This window comes from Pelodiscus sinensis, chromosome 3 (assembly GCF_052426305.1).
Source record: "Pelodiscus sinensis isolate ZL-2025 chromosome 3, ASM5242630v1, whole genome shotgun sequence".
Classification (NCBI taxonomy): domain Eukaryota; kingdom Metazoa; phylum Chordata; order Testudines; family Trionychidae; genus Pelodiscus; species Pelodiscus sinensis.
The window spans coordinates 170,655,016-170,674,070 of NC_143054.1; the positions used below are offsets into that span (position 1 = coordinate 170,655,016).

At 44.5% G+C, this 19,055-nt stretch overlaps 1 long non-coding RNA gene across 1 annotated transcript in view; it reads right to left on the reverse strand.

Moving 5' to 3' along the window:
* Positions 1-545: 545 nt before the first annotated feature.
* Positions 546-19,055, reverse strand: part of LOC142828050 (uncharacterized) — a 284,155-nt gene continuing 265,645 nt past the window's right edge. The window contains exons 4-5 of the long non-coding RNA XR_012902978.2: positions 15,076-15,145; positions 546-2,648 (exon numbers count right to left, since the gene is read on the reverse strand). This is a non-coding gene — a long non-coding RNA (uncharacterized LOC142828050). The remainder of the gene's footprint in view (positions 2,649-15,075; positions 15,146-19,055) is intronic.

Below are 19,055 nucleotides of genomic sequence, written 5' to 3' on the forward strand. Positions count from 1 at the left end.
GTGGTACTGTGGAGACTTGAAAACCAGGAAAAGAATATTTGGTTTTGTGTCCTTGAAGAGGTAAACTGGATGTGGGCCCTTCTTTGGCACACCGAACACTTTCAATAGCTCACGACTGTTCTTGGCAAACTGACCAACAGGTTTGTTTTTTTTTGTATTATTTGTAACTTTAATAACTAGCAGATGTGAAATCACTAAATCCCAATTTGTGTCACCTTCAATAAAAGTGAAATGCCCCTTCGCAGTTCATGTAAAGCATATCAGACGTGTTCTTTTGCAGGTTCAACACAATGGAAATAATGGGCTAGTGTCTCCGTCATTAAAAAAAAAAAAAACCCTAGCCAAAAAATAAGTACAATAAAATAAATAAGAATATATAAATAAGTATGAAGAGCGAAAGAACAAGAGAAAGAGTGCACGTGAACACATGGTTCCTTATAAGACTGTTTAGTAAAGAAATACAGGGAGCAGGAGTAGACCTGATTTACGAAACTTAAACTAATCCAAAAGCAGCTACATAGTAGCAGTTGAGACTACTGGGCATATAGAGGCTTGTCACATTGTAAGAGTGAAGGCAGGACTGGCCTTACCATGAGGCGAACTGAGGTGGTCACCTCAGGTGCCAGACTGTCGGGGGGCACCACTGTCGGGGGGCACCACCATGTAGAAAATTATGTCTGCTGCTGGTGCATATGTATTCTCTCTAGATGCTCAGAGATGGTGGAGTGCTGTGCTGCAGGAAGGGCACAAGAGACATAACAGGCAGGCAGCAGAAAAGGTGGCAGGAGGGTGTCATTTGAGCTCCCCACTTCAGGTGCCAAAATGTTGTGGGCTGGCTCTGTGTGAAGGGCAAGAAAGGATGCTTTCCTAGCCTCACACCCCTAAACCAATGATTCTCAACCAGGAGTACAGGTAGACCTGAAGTTACATAGAGGAGTTCCAGGGATTACATGAACTCTTCTAGATATTTGCATAGTTTTACAACAGGTTACATAAAAAGCACTAGCCAAGTCAGTACAAACTAAAATTTCACATAGACAATGACCTGTTAATACTGCTCTATCATGGGCAGCAGCTGATGACACCTCTGCAGAAGGGTAGCCCCTATCTCGTCCCCCTCTGCCAGAGGCACCCCCCCTTGCTCTACAGAGTGACAGGTGGATGGGGAGGCCAGAGTTTCCCCTGATCCAGTGCTGGATGGGCAGGTGGCATGGCTGTAGCACCCCTCAAGCCCAGCATTAGGTAGGTGGGTGGCACAGCCAGAGCACTCCTGGCCTCAGGCAGCTGGATAGGCAACATGATCTAGTGCCCTCAGTGCCAGGCAGACAGACAGGTGATGCACCGTGGCCTCAGTCCTAGCATCCCCAGCCTGCCTGCCCCAGCCTCTTGATCACAGCAAAACAGAAAGGGAATTGAAGCAGACAGGAGTGGACCTTGGGATGGAGCATCGGCAGGGCCACACCAGTCTGTTTGTTATCCACTGCCCATGTGCTCTATCTACTAAAAACTGAAATGGAAGTCCAAGATTTATGGCTATGTCTATACTACAGCGTTATGTCGAAATATTTTATTTTGAAATAACGCGCATAGACACAAAATGCAATTCGAAATACTGTTTTGCTATTTCGAAATAGCACATCCACACTGATCAGACACTGAATCACATTTAAGGCCGTCCGGAACCAGTTCTGGCAGGGCATCAGGTCAGGCGTTACTGTGTGTGGCTGCTGCCTGAGGCTATCTGAGGCCTGTGCTTAAAGGGACCCCCCCTCCCCCGCACAGCCAGTTCTCAGGTTTCCCTGCTTGCTTGCCTACCTTGCTGAGGGACAGCAAAGCATTTTTTTTCTGCGTGCTCTGGTTGCCCTCACTCAGGACATCACAGCACTCTGCAGCATGGAGCCGGAGCCACCCCGGGCACTCTGGTGCTTCTCCTGGACGTGTTGCTGCGAGCCTGGCAGCACGTTCTGCAAGTAGTAACAGTCTCTCTGGTTTTACCTACTGGGGGCTTGTGCCTCATTCCTCCCTCACTTCCTTTCACTAACCCCTCCCTAACTCCCATTCCTGCTGTACAATAAAAGACACGTGTTCATTACAACAAAGTCTCTTTATTGAACAAAACTGGGGTGGGGGGAATGAAACTGAGGTGGGTAAAGAAGGTGGAGAGCAGAGAAGGGAGGGTGGGAGAGGGGAGGGAGAAACCTGGGAGGAGGGAGCTGGCAGGGGGAGGCAAGAGGAAGAAGGGGCAGGAGAAGCTCAGTGTTGGGGGTCTCGCTGGCCCAACTCTCTCCCAGCACCGTGGATATGGGGGGCTCAGCGTCCCGGAGGGTGAGGAGGATGTGGAGGGAGAAGCAGGAGGAGGAGAAGGAGTGGAAGGAGGAGCGGTAGTTGGGGAGGCAGCAGGGGCTGGAGCCGCAGGAGGCAACAAGCTCTGAACCAGGATCTGCAGGTGCTCGCAGATGGCATGGCCCTGGGCAAGCTGCTCCCGCCGGAGCTGCAGGTCTTCTTGCACCCAGTGGTCCAGGGTGCAGTGCAGGGCTCACAGTGCCCTCAGGTGCTCCTGCTAGTACCCCTCCACTGCATGGTGAGCCTGCAGAATCCTCTGGTGCGGGAGGATGTCCCGGGTGGTGTAGTGCGCCCTGCACTTGAAGCTGTGGAGAAACAAGAGAAGTTGTCAATTATCCTGAGGACACAATGGGTGAAGCCCAGCCCCACTCTGCAAGGCAAGGACGACAGTTCTCTGCACCATCAGAGCTGATGTGCTTGCACAGAGGCCATGTTCGGGATGTCCTGCTATCCCCAGGAGTGGGAGCTGCCCCAGGACTGCACCCATGCCCCCGTACTGTATATAGTGTGTGGGGGGAAGGGAGGAGATGTCACCTGCCTCTGTGTAGAGGGGGCTTGTTGAGGGAGGGCATCCTGCTGTGTCCCACCCTGGGGTCAGGAGCATGTCATGTTTCTTCACACATGCATGTGGCTAACAGGCCAAGGCCCCTGTGTGGCAGCCAGCTGGGGCCACGTGTCCAGAGGTGGCACGGCATGTGCTCGCACGTGCATAGGTTGCTGCATGATCTGTGGTCAGCAAGGCCCACTCGTGCGGTCCCTGGTCTCCCTCCATGGCACTGACATGTTGCCTCCCCGGATGACACTGGCGACAGGTCCGCTGGGATGGCTCAGGAGTCCTGGCTGCGTGGCCCACTCCCTCCAGGCTCCTTTGGCTCCTGGCCCACCTCCTCGTCCTCCCCTGTGCCCTGGTCAGGGCCCTCTGCCCCAGGGTCGATGACTACCTGGGGGCACAGACCGTCCCCCCCCCCCCTCCAGGATGCTGTCCAGGGAATCAAAACAGGGGCAGCTCTCTGGATCTGCCCCTGTTTGGGAGCTGCCCCCTGTGCCCCTGGCATAGGCCTGCTGCAGCTCCTTAATTTTAATCCAAACCTGCTCCTGGGTTCAGATGTGGCCTTTGGTGGCCAGGCTGGCAGCCATCCTGCCGTAGATGGCCACGTTCCTCCGTCTAGTGCGGAGATCATGGACGTTAGAGGCATCCCCCCCAAACCTCAATCAGGTCCATGATGTCCGCACTGGACCAGGAAGGTGCCTGCCTTCTCCAGCCCCTGGCAGGCTCTTGGGAGCTGGGGGACTGGGCCCGGGGAGCAGTGGAGGGCTGGCTGGCATTGGCTACCTGGTTCATGCTGGGGGCTCGTAGGGGCAGAGAATACTGGCTCTGGGCTGGCAGGCCTGGAGCTAGCACAGACATTGTGGCTAGACTCTACCGCTTTAAGGGCTCTGGTGAGGGGAGGAGGGAGAGGAGTTTTCCAAATTGGGGCCAGAGTGGTCAGCAGGGTACCCTGGAAAGGTCTGGAGGCCCCCTATTTCGAAATAACCCCACACAGTGCTTGTTTCGAAATAGCAATTTCGAAATAGGCGCTATTCCTTGTGGAATGAGGTTTACCAAGTTCAAAATAAACCCTCTGCTATTTCGAATCAATTTTGAAATAGTGGTTGGCTTGTGTAGACACTAGTACAGTTATTTTGAAATAATTTTGCTGTGTAGACATACCCTAAATTTCAATCGATTTACTTTATAATTATATGGTTAACAATCAGAAAAGAAGCAATTTTTCAGTAATAGAGTTCTGTGAAACATTTATATTTTTATGTCTGATTTTGTAAGCAAGTGAAACTTAGGTGAGCACAAGAGGTATAGTAGTCTAAAGAGATTGAGAGCTACTGACCTAAAGAAGGTAGATAGCCACAATGCGACTGGGAACTCAGGTCCCGCTAGCTAACTGGAAGGAGACAGAATGAAGCTGAGGCTTTTCCCTCCCCATTGGCTGGAAGAGCTGGCTGCGTGGGGGGAGCAGTGTTTCCTCTGAAGATGATGTGCAATGCCTGGCAGCCTCAAGGAGAGGTGCTGGCTGAATCATAATTATTCCTGGACACTTGCTACTCTGGTCCCTCTATATCACTTCCAGCAGGGTCTAGTCCATTGCGTTTTGTTAATCCTTTAGACACTATACTGTCAGGTCTACCCCATTGCTATTGCTATTCAGATACCACATATTCTGAAAGTGTTTAATATTGAGTACATCCAACCTGTAAATTTTTCTCCGGTGACTTTTCAATAGTCCTCTCATAACTTCAATTGAAATGAGAATGATGCTTTCTGTGGCCTTACAGCCAGGAAATAGCCATAAGATCAAGTCATTCTCATGGTCCCTGTTTAATATTACCTCTTCTGTAATGTACATTGTTTTACTAGTGGAACCAAATGGGTTTGAGAGCTTTTAGAAAATCCACAGAGAGGTCTATTCTTGACTGTAATAGCCAAATTGCTCATCAGAGTGTCTACATTACATTTGTGTTGGAAAGCTAGTTGAAACAGGCAGTAACATAAGTTATGTGTTTTACACAATATTCCCCTTAGAGTCTGACACTTGAAATTAGATTATGCTCTGAAAACAGTGAAATACTCAGGCATAGTTTACAAGTATAGGGTATAGTAATAGGTGTAAAGAAAGCCACTTCAATTGTGATTAAATGAATTAAATACTCATATTGGTGGCTCATAGCGGGATTTGTGAAGCTCAAATAGTGATTACCTTTCCGTGACTATTGAAGTCCACCCACAAATTTAATTATTTATAAGTTTAGTGAATTAAAGATATCTATCTTTTATAATAAAATAGACAAAGTTGCTCATATAGTCATTCAGCTTAGCTGAATATGTAACATGTTAAAAGATACATTTGGAAACTGAGGATTTTTCATGGCATATAGAGCTTTTTTGCTGGATTGAATTTAGACCAATTCAATAATGATCAAAACCTCTTATTATTATCAAATGGCTGTGTTCTGGCTGACACATGCCGTGAACTGTTGGCCTCAGTATGATGCAGCCACCAGCTGGATGGAAATGGAAACTGAACTAGTCTCACTCCACCGGTGATTCCTCCAGAACGGAAAAGAGACACACTATTGTGACTGCAGGGCTGGCTGCATGACTGTTCCTGGTGCTGTATCTGTTTTATGGGTAAACAGAGGACTGAAGTTTTCAGCCACTCAGATATGATGACAATGAACATAGTATAAGAACATGAACAGAATTCAACAGATAGCCATACATCTGTTTTAAATTAGGCAACATTTGTTTTGATAGACATTTGCTCATTATTTGGGTGTTGTCTGATAAGTTGAAGCAACAATACATCCTGTTCTACTTGAGGTGCCGGGCACTGCATGTCTGATTGTACTGTCTAGGAACTAGTTATATACAAATGTAATTCCATAGATTTCACTAGAGATATTCCTGATTTACATCAGTAGTCAGGCCTTGTGTGACCTTTCCAAGGCATCAACATTCCCAGCAACAGTGACAGTCCAAGGAAAGCTCCTGGGTTCACTCACTATACAAAGTGGGAAGTGGAAAATAGTAGTGAATGGCTTAAATTTTTGTTTTCCTCCTTTTCCATTAATTGTTTCACTTTCAGGTTTCCCTACCTATGCCATAGTCTGCACACTCTGGCTTTGTCTACTACACAGCAGTGTTATTTTGGACTAACTAAAATAACAAAGAGTGCATCTACTCAGCAAGCCAATATTTAGAAATAATGTTGAGCTGGAGGACATCTTCCTCCGACTCATGGTAACTCTCATTTCACGAGGAGTAAAGGAAGCCAAAGGAAGAGTGTTCTTCTTTCAACTTCCTGCTGTGTAGACAGCGCCAGGGATTTCCCTACACCCGCCCATAGGGGTGTATACTTCCCCCCCCGAATTTCCCCAACGCCCCCCCAGTTTTGTGAACTATGGTTCATACAGCCCACCTTCACTCTCATGGTGTCACCCCTCATCGGCCCTGACACCCCCCTGGTAAATTCGAACACCCTCCCCAATTTCAATTCCCGGGGAGGCTACTGGACAGTGCCAAAAGCCAGATTAAGGTAATTCGATTCTGCTGCACAATTGACATAGCTGAAGTTGCATAGCCATAGCTTAATTCAACTTTTGCCCTGCTGGGTAGACTTACCCTCCTTTACAAACAAGTTCCATCCAAACAGACTCTGGGGATTTAGATTTGTGTCTGGATCAGTTAGTTTTAATTTTTGCCTTTCATATATTTCTCTTCTCAAAAACCAAATAACGTTCTTACAAACCTCATGTGATACAGCATGTAGGAGCTTTCATCAGTCTCAGAGCGATCCGATTGTTTTCACTGCCTGTGTCTGCAGAAGCCCCTATTTCAGCTAAAATTGTTTAACATTCTTTTGTGGCCATTTCTAAACATTTGCAACCAAATACATCCATTACAGGGTCTTAGAGCCCTAGTTTAGCACCATAATGCATTGATTCTCTGGCCCTATGACCTGGAGTCACAGATGGGGATTTAGAGATCTGCCAGATGTTTGATGTCTAAAAGTGGGGAGTTCTCACTGCTGAGGATCAAGGTTAGGAAAAGTGGCATTTCAAGCATTTGGCAATGTGTAAGTGAAGAGTTTTATACTTCATGACACAATACCAGCAAAGTAGGTGAATATAACTTTTCTTTTTGGGTGGCTTAAAATGCTGATCACCATGGAAAAATGAAGCCTTGGTTTAAGAAAATATCCCTGTACAGCAATGGTTGCTAACATAAATGCTTAATAGTAAGCATGTGCTTAAGTGCTTTTCTGCATAGAGGTGAACATAAGCATATGGTTAAGTGCTTTCCTGAATCAGAGCCAAAACTGAAATAAATGACTGTAACTGAATTAAAAAGAAAGTCATCCAGAAATATAATGCACTCCCCATTCCAACGGTGTCTTGTTTAGACATACAGAAACATTTTTCATACATACAAACTATCTTTTAGCTGCTTTCTTCAATGCAGATCTAAACATCCTGTTTAGAAAAATCATATTTTTGGACAACATGAAAGTTTCCAAAGCCTGTGTTACTATGGAGGAGGTGCATTGTATGGGAAGGCTATAATTAAAATAAAAACAGCAAACAAAAAAGAGCCCAGTAAGAATTGTTTCACAATGTGGTCTAAAAAGCTAGAATCATTAAACAACTACAGATGTGTCACATGATGTAGGAAAATCATGAGACACTTCCAAATGAGTAGGTGGAGGGTATGATGAGACCATATCCTGCAATATATGAATCTCAGATTCTTTGGCATGCATTTTTTTAAGAAAAATATCCTGGAGAATCTAAAGGATTTCAATTCAGCAGCATAAATAGACTTCTTTTTTCTGATGTGGTGATTTTGGATTAGGGAATACAGTTTATAAGAGAAAGTACAGAATATATTTAGTCAATATAAAGGGCCAAATTTTGATTTCAGTTGCACTGCTGTAAATGAGTAACTCCACAAAGATTGTCTAAATGCAGGAACAGGGTGAGGCGAGGAAAAGGTAGCTTTATTCACTTTTGCCTCACTCTAATTTGGGGTGTAGTCCCTGGCATAACTGAAAACACTCTTAGGCCATTTTAAAACAAAGTTCTCAAACTGGAGTTTATGACCCTTCAGAGAATCGCAAGGGCTATTACTGCGGGGGGGGGGGGGGTGGGGGGGAGGGAGGGAGGCAAGCTACCAGTCTTCACTCCGAAGCCCCACTTTGCCTCCAGCATTTATAAGAGTGTCAAATATATATAAAAAAGTGAAATGCAGGACAATGTAGCACTTTAAAGACTAACAAGATGGTTTATTAGATGATGAGCTTTCGTGGGCCAGACCCACTTCCTCAGATCAAATAGTGGAAGAAAATAGTCACAACCATATATACAAAAGGATACAATTAAAAAAAATGAACACATATGAAAAGGACAAATCACATTTCAGAACAGGAGGAGGATGCGGGGGGGGGGGGGGGGGAGGACGGTTTCTGTTATTAGTTTGAAGCCTGCTACCCATTCATTTCCTTTGGTGTCCTCTAGTCCTTCTATTATGAGAACTAATGAAGAACTTTTCTTGATGCACCCTCTCCACCCCACTCATGCTTTTATAGACCTCTATCCTATCCCCCCTCAGTCTCCTCTTTTCTAAACTGAAAAGTCCCAGTCTCTTTAGCCTCTCTTCATATGGGACCTCTTCCAAACCTCTGATCATTTTAGTTGCCCTCCCCTCTCCCACCCTCTCTCTTCCCCTCTCCCACCTCCTTTTCCCAGTCTCCCCGAGTTTTGTTCAATAAAGAGAGATTCTATTTTTGACCACACGTTTTCTTTATTTTGTACATCAGGAAGGGGGCTAGGGAAGGGTAAGTGGAAGGAGATGAGGGAGGAATGGGGTACGAGCCCCCGATGGGGAGGACTGGGCTGGCTCTGCGGGCTTCTGGGGGTGGAAGCTCTCCTGCAGCCCCCCGATTGTCCCCTCCCCCCGGATGGCAGCCTGCGGCAAGTGCAGCCGGTCTGATGGCTGAGTGCTGTGATGTGCCCAGTGTGGGCACTCAGGGCACTCCAAGCCAGGACTGCTTTGCAAGCGGGGCACCCCTGAGAACTGTCTGTCCGGGGTGGGAGTCGGGTCCCTTTAAGCACAGCCCTCGGCTAGCCTGAGACAGTAGCTCCACGCTCTAAGTCCTCATCTGATGCCCTGCCGGCACTGCTTCCGGCCATCCTTAACCCCGGTTCAGGTTCCACTTAATGTGGACATGCTAGTTCAAATTAGCAAAACGCTAATTTGAACTAGTTTTTAGTTCTAGATGCGTTAGTTCGAATTAGCTTAGTTCGTATTAACTAATTAGAACTAAGTTAGTTCGAATTAGCGCTGTAGTGTAGACATACCCTAGTGTATCTCAATAGCATCTCATTCACACTGCTGGCATGGAATGGACTCTGTACCAGATTTTTCTGACCACAGAATTATAGAGTATATAGAGCCCTGATTATAACACATAATTATGCAAAACTATGTGAGCAATTTGGGATTATAGTAGCATTGGAAAAAAAGATAGCAGGGTTGAACTAGAAAGGGAAAAAAATCTCTAACTGAACATCAGGAAATCAATTCTCCTACAAGATGATAAAGCAGCTATCCCTTAGAAGATGCACCAGAAATTCAGCAAATACAACAGTTTCTCTTAACTTATCACATTGATTTGTCAGATGTAACAATAATTACATATCAGAGACGCAGTAAAACAGAAAGACAAAGAAAGAAGGCTAACACACTGCAAAGATCCTTTTGTAGAAAGTGCTTGATTTCTCATCATGAAACTTTTTAAGAGAAGTATCTAATAGTAACTGGTGTTGTTTTACTTCAAAGGACCTTAGTAAGACAGGCAGACTTCCAAAATATAATCTACTTTTTCTGTCTATCTATTTGCAAAAAAACACAAATTGTTTATTTATATGTGGGGGGTTTTCCCACAAGAATTTACACAATTTTCTTCAAAAACAAAATTTTAAAAATTACAGCAGTCGCTCAATTGCAGTTAACTCATTTGATTAACTAAAAAAAATTATGATTAAAAATTAATTGTGATTAATCACAGTTTTAATTGCACTGTTAAACATTTATTAAATAGTTTTGCATGTTTTTCTACAGTTTCAAATATAATTATTTTAATTATGAATAGAATACAAAGCGCACAGTGTTCACTTTATAAAATCTCTCTCTATATATAAAAAATTTTTTCCTGACAGAATGACATCATCAGTGTCACCAGCTCTCACTTTCCAGCTACCAGGGGAGAGATGTGTCAGGACATGGGCGGCTAGCCCTGAACCGTGGCACAGCTCTTCAGGGCAGCTCCAGCTGACAACCTGGCTCCTGACAGGCCTGAGCAGCCAGAGCCAGCCCCGCTTGTACCCTAGTAGGACTACGCCTGCCCGTACTTCCTCAGCCCATCCCCTGTACTCTCTCATTCCCCCCCACCTACATGAAGAGCCACCCCCCACAGCAGGGAGCCTGGCTTCCTGTTGGGGGTGGCAGGGCAAAATCCCCAAGCCTCCCCATCAGATACAGCTTGTGGGGAAGAAGCAGCTGCCACTTCCCTTTTCCCTCCCCTGGCTGGGTGAACAGCAGCACATGGATGTGTTTACTGGAGCCATTTCCCACTTCTATGGAAACTGGCCAATGTGAACAGTGGGAGACAGTGCCTGGGATTCTAGTGGCATGAAAGCAAGTAAGTACCTCCCACTCCCTAAGCCAAGACCCCCCCCCCCACATATAAATAAACACTCAACACCCTGGCGAGACCCCACACCCTCAGCCCCCTCACTCATACCCTCTTCACTGAGATCCCGCACTCCCAGCCTGCTCACATACACCCTCCACCAAGACACTGTACCCCAGCCTCCTCACTCACCACCTTGCTGAGACCCTGTACCTCCACTACCTCACTCACTGCCCTGCCAAGACCCCACATCCCCAGCCTGCTCACTCATATTCCCCAAGACAAGACCCCGCACCTTCAACCCCCCTCACTTGCTACCCTGCTGAGACCCCATGCCCTCAGTACCACACCCTTCTTTCCACTGAGACCCTGTACCTCCAGCCTTCTCTTACACACCCTCCACTGTATTAGGTGAATTGAAAAATATGATTTCTTTTATTTTTTTACAGCGCAAATATTTGTAGTAACAATATAAAATAAGCACTGTACGCTTTGTATTCTGTGCTGTAATTTAAGTCAATATATTTGAAAATGTAGAAAATATCCAAAATATTTAAATAAATTGTTTTCTATTATTAACAGCATGATTAACTGCAATTATTTTTAATCACATGATTAATCACAATTTTTAATCATTTGACAGCCATAAAAATGCATGGTTATAATCTCAGAGTGTAAGAACAATTGTATATAGTACAATGACAAATCAATGTGAGTATGCACTAGAAATGTGGAGAGATATGCTAAGGGAAACCAATTTCAGTTTCAGCTTTCTAAGGGTTCATATATAAGAGGAGGGAAAACTGTTATCAACATTGTGAAAAACTTTCCTCTAGACAGAGGCCTGTACTATTAAACTTCATAAAACACTGGAGAAAAGACAGAATGTCCAAAGCAAGGTCCACCATCCATGACAAAATTCTCACTATACTGAACTGGCATAAGAAATAAATGTCAGTGTGAAAAGCTACTGGTAGGTGAGTATGTTTTCTTTTCCCACCATCACCCCACAGTCAAAGATCAGCAGATCAATGGAGCTGCAGATCTCTGAGAAATATCACAGTCAGAGGAAAAGTTACATGCCTAGTATTCTGAACAGACATTCTAAGTATTTAGACTGGACTCCCTCAAAGAGCAAGTCTTGCCAACTGTGCTTTATAAGACCAGTAGCGCCTGAAGAATAAGTCCTTCACTGCTTCAAATATCTTATTTGTAATGAGATCCCTTCCTCCCCCTTTTTTACTATGTAATTAGATATTCCAAGAATCTACGAACACCTTAAATGATTTCCTATTTAAAACAGGTGTGGGTAAACAATAAGTTGGGAGTTAAATGGCACATGGCAAATATATGAGGAGTCATAATTAAACTTAAGGCAAAAGGTCTTTTCTGAATTATGCTGTGCAAAACAATACTGGTTATGAGGCTAATTGTCAACAGTTATTTACCATTATTATTTATGTGAAGAAAATATTCTTCCAGAAGGGGCAGGGCCTTAAGCGGAAGTGCCAACAGTGCACTGGACCCCATCCTATACCACCCCAGGCAGCCCTCAGAGCTGCCTGCCTGCAGATATGTGATGCAATGACTTGTCCTTCATGAACCCATGCTGACTATTCTTGATCACCTTCCCCTCTTCCAAGTGCTTCAAAATAGATTCCTTGAGGATCCTCTCCATGATTTTTCCAGGGACTGAGGTAAGACTGACCAGCTCATAGTTCCCTGGGTCATCCTTCTTCCCTTTCTTAAAGATGGGCACTACATTTTCCTTTTTCCAATCATCAGGGATCTCTCCTGATCTCCACGACTTTTCAAAGATAATGGCCAAAGGCTCCTCAATTACATTTGCCAACTCCCTCAGTACCCTCAGATGTATTAAGTCCAGACCCATGGATTTATGTACGTTTAGCTTTTCTAAATAGTTCCTAACCTGTTCTTTTCCCACCAAGGGCTGTCCACCTTCGTCCCACATTGCGTCATTTAGCACCAGGGCCAGATTAAGCGGGGGCTAGCTACCCGGGGTGCCAACCTATGGGGGGCACCTGATTGAAGTGGTAAGGGGTGCCGTGTGCCCGGGGGCGGGGCCGCGCATATACCGCATGCCCGGGCACATGGCGCCCCTTACCACTTCAATCAGGTTCCCCCCATAGGTTGGTGCCTGGGTGCGGGGCCATGGCCTCACATGTGCTGCTCGCCCAGGGCGTGGTGCCTCTTACCATGTCAATCAGGTGCCACGTGCTGGGGGCGGGGCCGCGCATGCGCCGAGCACCTCCTACCTGGAGCACAAGTATGGCTTGGTCCGGCACTGCTTAACAGATTAGTCTGGGAGCTGACCTTGTCCGTGAAGACAGAGGCAAGGAAAGCATTAAGTACTTCAGCTTTCTCCACATCATCTATCACTAGGTTACCACCCTCATCCAGTAGGCGCCCCACATCCCTTCTGATCGTCTTGCTAATATGCCTGTAGAAACCTTTGTTGTTATCTTTCACATCTCTTGCAAGTTGCAATTCCAATTGCGCTTTCACATTCCTGAAAAGAAGGAGGGATAGCTCAGTGGTTTGAGCATTGGCTTGCTAAATCCAAAGTTATGAGCTCAATCCTTGAGGGGGCCATTTAGGGATCTGAGGCAAATCTGACAGGGATGGTACTTGGTCCTGCTGTTAGGGCAGGGGCTGGACTCGATGACCTCTCCAGGTCCCTTCCAGCTCTGTGAGATGGTATAACTCCCTTGCATTCTCAAGCTATACATTTATATCCCTCCCTAGCCATCTGTCCAAGTTTCCACTTTTTGTAAGCTCCCTTTTTGTGCTTAAGTTCACCAAGGATTTCCCCGGTAAGCCAATCTGGTCTCCTACCATATTTTCTCCTCTTGCTACTCATTGGAATGGTTTCTTTCTGTGCCATCAATAAGGCTTGTATAAAATACTGCCAGCTCTCCTGGGCTCCTTTCCCCTTCATGTTAGCATCCCAGTGGATTCTGCCCATCAGGCCTCTGAGGAAATCAAAGTCTGCTTTTCTGAAGTTCAAGGTGTGTATTTTACTACTTTCTTTTCTTCCTTTGGTCAGGATCCTGAAATCTACTATCTCATGATCACTGCTTCCCACATTGTCACCCACCTCTACTTCCCCTGTTAGTTCTTCCATATTTGTGAGCAGCAGGACAAGCTGCACATAGCCCCTGGTTTGATCCTGCAGCACTTATACCAAGAAGTTATCCCCAACATTCTCCAAAAACTTCCTGGATTGTCTGTGCACTGCCGTATTGGTCTCCCAACATATGCCGGGGTGAATAAAGTCCCCCATGAGAACCAGGGCCTGCGATCTGGAAACTTCTCTTAGTTGTCCGAAGAAAGCCTTATCTACCTCATCCACCTGATTCGGCGGCCTGTAGCAAACACCAACCACAACATCACTGCTGTTGCTTATACCTCTAAACCTAATCCATAGACTCTCAACAGGCTTTTCCCCCTCTAGAGACTGGAGTTCTGAGAAATCATACATACAGTGCAACTCCTCCTTTTCTCCCCTGCCTGTTCTTCCTGAACAGTTTATACCCTTCCATGACAGCACTCCAGTCATGTGAGTCATCCCACCAAGTCTCTGTTATCCCAATAAAATTGTAGTTCCAATTCTTCCTGTTTGTTACCCAGGCTTCTCGCATTAGTGTACAAACACCTTAGATAACCAGTTGATTGCCCTACCCTCTGCATTCGAATCAAGGGTCCACCTTTGTTGCTCGTTCCTCTTTGCATTTCTTCCAGGTATCCAACTTCCCTGCTCCACTCAGGGTTTTGGTCACCGTCCCCCAACAAACCTAGTTAAAGCCCTCCTCACCAGGTTTGCAAGCCTGTCTGCGAAGATGCTCCTTCCTCTCTTTGTTAGGTGGATCCCATCTCTTCCTAACAATCCTTGTGCCCCGAACAGAGTCCCATGGTCAAAGAAACCGAAGCCCTCTCTGCGACACCACCTGCGCAACCACTCATTTACTTCCTCAATTCGATGATCCCTACCCAGTCCTTTCCCTTCAACAGGGAGGATGGACGAGAACACCACTTGTGCTCCGAATTCTTTGATCCTTCTTCCCAACTCCATGTAATCCTCAGTAACCCGCTCAAGGTCATTCTTGGCCGTATCATTACTTCCCATATGGAGAAGCAGGAAGGGGTAGTGATCTGAAGGTTTGATCAGTTTGGTAAGCCTCTCAGTCACATCCTAAATTCGAGCTCCCAGTAAGCAGCACACCTCTCGAGATGCCAGGTCCGGACGGCAGATGGATGACTCTGTCCCTCTTAGGAAGGAGTCCCCGACCACAACAACCCGCCTTCTTCTTTTGGGGGTGGTGGTCATGGAACCCCCATCCCTAGGACTATGCATCCCATGCCTTCCAGTTGAAGTGATTCCCTTCTGACTTCTTCCTTGTGAGGTCTCTTCCAAAGCATTCACCATTGCAGAGTCTGTGGAGAGAGCCTGAAAGCGATTACTTACCTCTGTAGGAATGGGGGATTCCCATGCTGGCTTTTTTTTCCTTCTAGAAGTTACATGCTGGTCCCCCTATCTGAGAAAAGATTAATAAATCTGTTTTAATCTTATTTTATGTCGATGTGCATTTTTTTTCTCTTTGAATTTTTAGACCTGGATACTTCACCCATCCAGAGCAGTTGGGGTTCATAACAAACTGTTTTGTTTGATCTTTTCCTCAATTTTTGTTTACCAAATGCAAGTAGAAAATAAAAAGATTAAGAATACATTTTCATTGCAATTCCTAGGACTTAATTAATCTCACTAAAGTTTAGTGGAATCTTATGGCTTAATCACCACAAAAAGTATTGCATTTTTACCCCTAAATATATTCTTTGGTTAAAAATGTACTGATTAAATATTTTACAATAAAATGTATGAAGTTAAATGATCATAAGAACAATGAGTTCTAAATATACTTGGAGAAGTTCACTCTTCTTGTGAGAACTACTTAGCCTGAGGAAGCTCATGTAAATTGTAAATGCTAATGCCTTCAATTTAATAATTTTTTTTTTCCTTTTCAGTAACTAACCAGAAGAGGGTTTGATAAAAATGAATGATTTTAACAAATATATGAATAAATCTCAAAGTCTGTCCAATATGGACTTTTAAATGTGATTCTAAATAAACAACCAGTGTGGGTTTCTAAATATTTCTAAATATTAATTTAGATAACTGGGTCCAAATCTGGGCTAGAATTGAGCCAAACTATCTAATCCGAGGGGCTAACCAGATATGATCCAATACTGAAGGAAATTACTCTAGTCTTTGCTTGTTTTTCAGACTGAACACAAAACAAATATTTTCTGAAATTTTGAATGTTTTGTTTCTTTTATTCTTTTGTTACATGCCTCTTTGCTTTCTGTTGGCACCAGCAGAAGAGTCAAAATATTTTAGGCCAATTCTGCAATTTTTTGCTGAAGAAAAGATATGTACAGGAATGTAACTATTGCTGGAATGAGGATCACAGAATTTGTGCCTGTGCTATTGGGTGTCGGGGTACTAAAATGGAGCTAACAAAGTTTCTCCTTGCTTTCTAAGCTCAAGACTCCTTGCCAGAGGATGTGGTGAAGGCTAGGACTTCAATAGGGTTCAAAAAAAAGAGCTAGATAGATTCATGGAGGTTAGGTCCATCAGTGGCTATTAGCCAGCATAGGTAGGAATGGTGTCCCTAGTCTCTGTTTCTCTGGAAATGGGTGACAGGGGAGGGATCAAGTGAGGATTACCTGTTGTGTTCCCTCCCTCTGGGGCATCTCTTATTGGGCACTGTCAGCAGACAGGATACTGGGCTAGATAGACAGTTGGTCTGACCCTGTATGGCCGTTCTTATGTAAATTGATTAGAACAATGAGGTTCTCTCGTTGATTTTAAAAATTAAAATATATTCAGATCTTATCAGAATAAAATGGTGGAAAAGGTTTATATGGTGGGCCATTTAGTACTGTGAGAAGGGTATCAGAGTATTCTAGATAAAGAAGAACAGATATTTGCCTAAACTAAGGAGGAAACTTTTCCTTGAACAGAGTTCATTAGAAACTAAAAGTTAGGAATTAAATTCTCAGGCAATTAGAAATGGGATACAGAGCCTTTTACATTAAGGTCACCAGTTCAAATACAGCTTAGGTCACCACTAACGGAAAGTCATTACCAGCTCATGGTTGGTCAGCGGTTTACGTGAAATGAATTGGTGGTCTCATTCCAATTCCTAATGGACAGGACTCCACACCACTAAAACCAGTGCCACAATTGGCATCTTTGTTGCAAGTCTTAATTAACAAGGCAATGACTGAATTGAGCACAGAGACAGAACAATCCTTTCACCCTGAAAGGTGGACCCTCAAAAAACAGGTTAGCAAAACTTGTGGTAACTTTGTCTCTGCTGGAAGTTGCTGTTTGCATTCCTAACTTGTAATCAAGATCGAAAATATCTGGGTTGGATGCTTAGTGTTGTGATGACCAAATAAATTCTGAACAAACAAGCTAGTCTTGACCTTTTTTTTTTTTTTATCAGGGAAGTGATTTCTCTATTACTTAAAGAGGCGAAAAGACCACATAATTACCTCCATATGTAGCCCATCTCTCTCCCCTACATAGTGACTTTAAATGTCAACTTCAATACCAAGAAAAGTACTCAGTTTAGACAGTTTAATGAAAATAGGATTAGTAATTTACATAGTATAACAGTTCTTGTGCACAAAATGCTTTACCAACATTAATAGAACCAAACAAAATCACTGCAAGATAAGAAAGATATTTGGAGCTCCTTGTGTAGTCAGTGATTCCCCCAGTAGGGAATTTGCTGCTTAAGTCACTGTGTGTCATAAAAATATGCTTCAGAACCTGCACTTTCATAAATAATTTTCTAATTTTCCTTATAGTTGCAGGGATAACCTTGAAAATTTAAACTGATGCCTGTCTGAGTCCACAAAGAGCCTGACACTCTTATTTGTCTCTTATTCTATGACTTGCCCCATCATCTCACATAGGGCCATATGGTGTCTGTGATTGCATGGCCATGGAATTTAGCAATTTTTCCAAGATACTATAAACTCAGATTTATTTGCTAAGAATTGACTATTTTGTTGTAGCCAAACACTCAGTATTTTCTTCTCTGCCTCCCTGCTCTGTTGGAATCTATGTGCACTTGTATTTTGTCCTTCACCTTTCCCATTAAGGGAAATTAGCAGTATCACAGGGCATGCTCCCTTTAAAAAGCATGGCAGGATACATTCCATATTCATTTCGTAGCTTCAGAGCCACATACAGTAATGCCCCATTTCTTAAAACAACGTAGACCTTGTTTTGGAAGATGGACAGATTGTCATAAGAGACCAGCATGCTTAAAGATGAGCTTTTCTTCAACAAAAAAAAAAAAGGTCTCTGGTGTCACAATCTGCCAGATTGTCAAGTAATCAACACAGTCATGGGGTGTATGTACTCTGGTCCAGCCACTAAAGGATTAATAAAGATGCTTCTGCCCTATGTTCATTGGAAGCTTCACAGCAGCTGGGAGGATAAAAGTGCTGGAAAAGCAGTGGAGTAGGTTGGCTACAAGAGGAGTGAGCAAGGTGGAGAAAGGAGCTCCTGAAAGCAAACTATTAAAAAGTTTCTCAGAGATAACAGCCCAGTAGAGGACAAACTGACTGGTAGGCTAGAGAGCCTGTAGAGATCCTGAGCTGATTAGGAAGACACTCAGAGCACTGGCAGAGTTAGATAAGCAGGATCAGGGTTCTTTAGCTCAAGGTCCCTGGGCTGGAATCCAGTGGTGTGGAAAGCCTTTCTAATTCCCTAAGGCTCCATCTATACTGCAGAGATATTTTGGGATACCAGAAGTATCCTGACATAGCTATTCCACGTCTTTATAGCAGCCTGTTATTTCTAAATAGATTCTGGCATCCCTAGTTCCACGAGGGACATTTTGAAATAGAGGCTTTTTTTTCCCACCTCTCCTCTGCCCTCCCACTCCCCTTGATGGAGTTTGTGCTGTGATTGGTTGTGATTGGCAGGTGGAAACTGTTGGCTTCTAATTAAAGTTTGAATTCTAGAAGCCTCTGTTGATTGGCTGAGCCTTGGTAGGGGGAGAGGCTTTATAAGGCAATGGGCAAGCGACCAAGGAGCTTGCGAACAGGTGATTGCTAACAGGGAGTTTTGAGAGGGAGTTGGGAAGGGCGGGAGGTTCTCTTGCCTTTCTTTTTGAATCCCTTTTCCAGGACAGCAGCGATGGTTGGTGCTGGGTCTGCTGTTCTTACCTGCACAGCGTGTGCCATGTTTGTCTTCCTCCCGGAAGAAAGAACGGATTTCATTTGCACAAAGTGCAAGCTGGTCGACATTTTGGAAGAAAAAATTAGAGGACTGGAGGCCCAAGTGTCGACCCTCTGCTTGATCAGACAGGATGAAGACTTCCTCGATAGAAGGCAGCATTTAATCCTTCAAGCACAGCAGGCAGA